Here is a 6,000-nt window from a genome sequence, read left to right on the forward strand (position 1 = left end):
TTCCAAATGAGGAAATTGAGGGTGCAAGAGGCTGAGGTTACATACTAAGTAAGTGACAGAGCCAAGATTTATATCTAGCTATATTTGATTCCAAGAGCTATATCTTAACTCTTAGCCACCCTTTAAGCTAAGAAGTAGATGCTGACATTGAGTCAAAATGTGTTGCTCCCTCCCATGATGAGGAACCTGACTACAGTCTAGTACCATCAATTGGGGCCAGTATTTAAAATGGGATTTGGATACCAATGATGTGGTAGCAGAGAAATGAAATAATTTATGAAAAATGAGTAAGGAGGAATATGAAATAACATTTACTGAAAGCTTGTTTTACGCCAGATACTGTATTATATGCTTTCATGTTAACATTTCTTTTAATCTTAAGACTCCTGTGAGATGGGTAATAACAGTCAAGAAAAAAGAGGTGTAGAATAACAGTGGTGTTTGACTACTCCAATATTTCTTTCCCTCTATCTTACTAAGGATGCAAAACTCCCACGTTTTAGCTGGGCTTAAGATTGTCTCAAGTAAGGACAATATTCCCTAGTCTGTATCCTAGCTGCTGCCGCTAAGTCACTCCAGTCGTGTCTGACTCTGTGCAACCCCATAGACGGCAGCCTACCAGGCTCCGCTGTCCCTGGGATTCTCCAGGCAAGAACACTGGAGTGGGTTGCCATTTCCTTCTCCAACATGTGAAAGTGAAAAGCTAGATGAGGTCATATTACTCAAAGTCTGGTCAATGAGATGTAATAAGAAGTGTATGACAGCCTCCAAAAAATTTCCTTAAGAGATCCTGGGCTCTTGCTTTTCCCCCATCCTCTTTCCTTCCTTCCTTCTGTCTTCCTTTCTAAACTTGGAACCTGAATGTGACGGCCTAAGCTCCCCTTTGGATCATGAGATTGAGGGTCTGATTTGATGTTTGGGGTTCTGAAAGGTGGAACCAGGCTAGGTCTGAAAAGATTTGCAAAATCATAATACCAGCTCTGGACTGTCTCTCTGCAAACTTTTTTTTAACGTGAAAGAGAAACAAACATTGCTTTGTTTAATTAAGCTATTGTTCTTTGTGGTCTCTGTAACTGGCAGCTAATCTTAACTAATCCAGTAACTCATCCAAAGTGATACAGCGTAGGGTTCAAATCCAGGCCCATCAATCTGCATAGCTTATGCTCTTAGGTGGAAGCCTGAAGAATTCTTGATTATAATCTGCAATAGATCTGAGGGGGAAGTGTAAACATGCTGAAAAAAAAATGACAGAAGAAAAGAAGGAAGGTTTGAATACACTCTCAAATCTTCCTACCTGACAGACCATCAAAGGGAATATGCTACTTGACAGTAAAGATTTTAGTCTCCATCAGAGATGGGCAGAGGAAGATCTCAGTCACCTGTGTGGAGCTGGAAAGATAAGTGAAATAGAAGCTTTGTAGCTGATAATGTCTCTGACAGATACTGTTGACCAAGAAGTAGGCATTGTAGAACAAAGCCCTGAAAATGGCCACAGGATGAAACAAACATAACAAAGAATTAAAGGAACCCTGAAACTGAAGAAGCAGGAGATGAAGTTCAAAGATACAGAGTCTGGAAAGAACCAGGCAGAATCACATGACCCACATCAAGGCTTAAGGGCCAAAAAGGCAATAGGAAAGGTCAAGGTTGAACCTCTGACAACTCATTTTTATTCATTTCCTTTACACGCGTTCACAACAGCATTGAAGAAGTGAATTTAAATTCTGTTGCAATTGAGCAGAATCCTAAATAAGAGGAAGTCATAGAACAGGGAGTTTATTATTTCCCTTTGTTCAATTTCTAAATGAACAGCACTGATAAGAACTTAGCAGACAGATTCAGTGACTGCAGACAGGACTAATTTTATTTAAAATCAATCTTAATGACCCAGAAAAGGAAAAAGTAAGTTGTTATGTCTGCCAAAGACATTATTTTAAACACCTGGTAAAAACCTGTCATAATAAAGGCACATAGGAAATTTATAAAAGATAGATGAGAAATAAAATGCAAGTGAGCAAAAGCAATAAAAGAAAAGGCAGCGATATGAAAACAGACATGACAGAAATTAGAATACACTTTACAACTCATTAAAGAAACTCTACACTATAATTGGGCCTCCCAAATTCCTCATGAGTGGTCATAGTTTGTAATGTTTGCAGAACAAGCAGTACTCCCTGACTCAAGAAAGCAGACGGTACACGCTATATAGAAGGCACTGGAAACCAAGCCATTGAGTCTGGGGTAACAGGACAGAGTCAGCATACATTTGTTTCTGATAATACCAGTATATGCTAGAAGGATGCTGGAAAGAGAAAAAAAAAATTGGAAATTCAACTTGAGAGACACTACATGAACATCAGAGATTAGATTAAATAGGCTATTTTTATGGGCAGTAAAAAAAAAAAATCAAAAAGAAAATAAAAATATTCAGATACCATCAAAATAGATTCATAAATTACAAAAACTTGTCTATAAATAAAAATTTCGGCTCAAACAAGAATCTTTCACATATTAAAATATTTCCAACCTTCCACACCAGCAAACAAAAAATCACAAATTTCAAGCCACTTACAGGAAAATACCCACACAGTCTAAAAAAATCTAGAGCCATAAAGTAATATTATTCAGTGCTAAAAAAAAAAATGAATATGTTATCAAGCCATGAAAAGACATGGAGGAAACCTAAATGCATAATATTAAGTGCAAGAAGCCAATCTGCAAAGGCTCCAGACTGATTGCAGCTATCTGACATTCTGGAAAAAAGAAAAGTGTGGACACAGTGAAAATACCAGTGGTTGCAAAGGGTTAGGCAGGCAGTAGGAATGAACAGGAAGATCACAGAGGATTTTTAGGGTAGTGATCATACAATATAGGATCATACTTGATGGTATTACAATGGCAGATACACGTTGTTACACAGTGGGCTAAATCCACAGAATGTATGACACCAAGAGTGAACTCTTAAACTATGGTCTTTGGATGATGACATCTCAATGTAGCTTCATCGACTGTATCAAGTGTCCCACTCTGGTGGGAGATGTTAATAATGGGGGAGGCTATGCATGAGTGGGGGCAGGGGGTATATGGGAACTCTCTGCAGTTACTCTCAGTTCTGCTGTGAACCTAAAACTGCTTTAAAAAATAAATTCTCTTTCAAAAAACAAAAAAACACTTTAGAAGACCTGATACCCTTTTTCAGTGATATTCAATACAACCCTTTTCATTCCGAGCCTTCAGAGGAATGAAACAGCAGTGGGGAGGGCAATGGTCTTTATAAAGCAAATCCTAACAACCAGTCAAATGAAATCAATCTCCACATGCTTCACACTAGGCTGGACGTGCTGGGACACCTTTCTAATTTAAGAAAAGAAGAACACGTTTCAAACAATACAAAATTTAATTCTAACATGTAGTAGATGGATAGTAGGTATTATGACTCAACTGCACACTCGGAGACAACTCTGTCCCCCTCATTACCTGAACTAAGGAACATCAGACATGTTAGGACGAATAGTCTTAAATCACAGAGGCCCAGTCACTTGCGGGATTGGCTGTCATTTCACATTCCTTCAAGGGTGAAGCTGTCGACTACGAAACCAGGAGTAAAAGGAAGTCACCTTGATACTCACAAATCACACAGCACTTGGGGTTCTCAGGAGGTTCGACCTCAGCACCTGGAGGTTATTGTAATTAAATTATTACACTGCAGTTTGGTTGCTTCTGTGTACTACAACCTAACTAAGATTTAGGACACCTAATAGTCTGATAAAGACACATACCATTTCCTCTTTAAAAAAAGTGAATACTGTCTATTTTAAGTTGGTAACCTATCTGCAAATTAAAATTTCATACCAGTATCTTTTTATGGATTTTTAAAAGTTTTTGGCAAGGCGGATTTATTCAAGAAAGTTTAAGGGTAGGTTTTTAAGTTCAGGTTTGACCTTTTTTGGGGGAGGTGGGAAGGGGGCTGCCGACAGGGTCTTCCTAACCACAAAAAAGTCTTCCACACACGTCATCTGACTAAAGGCAACCTATGGACTTCGGGAAGTCAGCTGAGGATACAGTGATGAGCCAACACTGAGCCTCCTCCCCTCTGACCTCTCGGCACCTGCTCAGCTGCAGCCTAGGAAGGGGAAACTCAAGATTCTCTCCCGAAAACGGTAGAAGTTGCTCCCTTCTCCCTCAAACAAACAAATGAGTGCCAACACCACCATCAAACAGTAGGTGAACAACTGTATGATAGGTTTCCCAAGAGCAGAAAAATGTATGCCAATGAACAGCACCAGGGCAGGGGGCAAAGGAAAGCGCCCCAAGCGCGGACGCCCTCCGGACGGGTCTGCCCACCTAAGGAGGGCGAGACTCCAGCCCGGTGAAACCAGAACCCGGTTCCCGCCCCGCCCCGAGGTCTCACACTCAGGTGTAGCGCCGCGATTATGGGGGAGGCAGCGTCCATTCCTCCTGCCCCGAATGACCCCAGCACCCCGGAGGAGTCACGGGCATCACTCCCACTCTCCCGGAGACAAGGGAGTGGCAAAACTGCTTCTCATCTCTCTCGCCCAGCCACCTGCCCGCAGGCCCGGCTCTCAGGTGAGGCGAGAACAGGTAACCGCACCTGCTCGGCCAACCCCACCTGCTGCGTCCCCTCGCCCGGTTCTCTGCCTCCATCACCTGGATCGGCTCCGCTCCTTCTCCGTGACCGGGGACGTCCGGCCCGGACCTATCTGCGCGCCTCTGGGCCCGGGCGCCGGCGCTCCCCACGGCGTGCGCCCCGCGCCGCTCTGGGCGCGCCGGCGGCGGCCCCGCGCCCGCACTTCCTCGGCGCCGGCTGTTGCGGGCTCAGCGGGAAGCCCCAGCGCTGCCCGGCTCACCGCCTCTAACCGGCTCCATTGTGACGCGGCGAGTTCCGCTGGCCAATCGGGGCGCGGCGGCGCGAACCGCTGACTAAGTTCGCGGGGGAAGGAGGAGGGGACTGGGCGGAGGCAGGAGGCGGAGGTGGCGGCCGCCGAGCGGCAGTGGCGGTGGCGGAGGAGTAGGAAGGGGAGAAATGGGATGCGGCTGCTTCGGTGGTTGCTCGAGCTGTTAAATTTGCAGCAGCCTTGGCCCGAGTCGTTTGCCCGGCTTAGGAACTGCGGGAACCTGTGACTCACCCCTTGCTGATGGAAACAAAGCGCAGCTGCCATCGCCCGGGAGCGCGCCATGTGGCCGCCCGGCCCGTGCCGCACAGCCGCCGCTGCGCAGCCTGCAGTGCCCTGCGCCCGTCGAGCTGGGGCTAGGAACGCGAGGGCTGGTTTCAAGAGACCGCAGAGGGACTTAGGAATGGCCAGGTGCACGTGCAAGGGGCTTTGGAAGTACAGTATTTCTGTGTCGGACCAGCGCCTTCTCACGTGCACACCCAGAGTAACTTATTTACATAATGTGTTTTGAATCTTCAGGGAAGCCTGGGGTGGAGCTTGCGGGAAATCCCTTCACCTTTCCTTACGCTGCGTCCTCAGGCTGCTGGGCCGAGTCCTGTGTGGCAGTTTACGGTTGTACCAAACTAAGCGGCTTAAGTTAAGATTCTGGGCCTCCAATAGCATCCTCTTTCTCATATGCGTCCTTATCCTCCGCATGGGGAGAGAACAACGCGGTCGAGTGGTCTTGCTTTACTCATCACCAGCGTTTTACTGCTGGTAAACTGCAGGCTCACCCCATCTACTGCCCCAACTGCTTTCCCTCCACAATTAAGTGGGGAAAGTTAAACAGAAAGTAAATCCAAAGCCAGGAATTCGGGGGACAAAATTTTTTTATCATCGTCATTCACTCCCGATTCTCATCCCCACCCCAAATTTAACTCAGTCTTTTTGCAGACTAGCATCCTTAACACTGTGATTCACTTAGGCAACATTTCTATCTCTGAGTTGCTATGGCAGTCACATTTCCATTAAAAAAATGTTTGTACAGAGACCTCCCAAAGGAATTAAATAGAGACTATAAAAGACTCACAGTTGGAACATATCTGAT

The 6,000-nt window shown here is 45.2% G+C and overlaps 1 protein-coding gene across 4 annotated transcripts in view; it reads right to left on the bottom strand.

Annotated features, from left to right (window-relative positions):
• Nucleotides 1-5,199, bottom strand: part of LRRC8B (leucine rich repeat containing 8 VRAC subunit B) — a 65,088-nt gene extending 59,889 nt beyond the window's left edge. The window contains exon 1 of one of the 4 annotated variants that reach the window (XM_043878875.1): nucleotides 5,148-5,199. The gene's annotated coding sequence lies outside the window, so the exon portion shown is untranslated. Of the gene's footprint in view, nucleotides 1-3,477; nucleotides 3,628-4,630; nucleotides 4,888-5,147 lie in introns of those variants that run through there. The other 3 variants (XM_043878872.1, XM_043878873.1, XM_043878874.1) reach the window with 3 other exon arrangements.
• Nucleotides 5,200-6,000: the final 801 nt, after the last annotated feature.

This window comes from Cervus elaphus, chromosome 20, assembly GCF_910594005.1.
Source record: "Cervus elaphus chromosome 20, mCerEla1.1, whole genome shotgun sequence".
Lineage (NCBI taxonomy): Eukaryota > Metazoa > Chordata > Mammalia > Artiodactyla > Cervidae > Cervus > Cervus elaphus.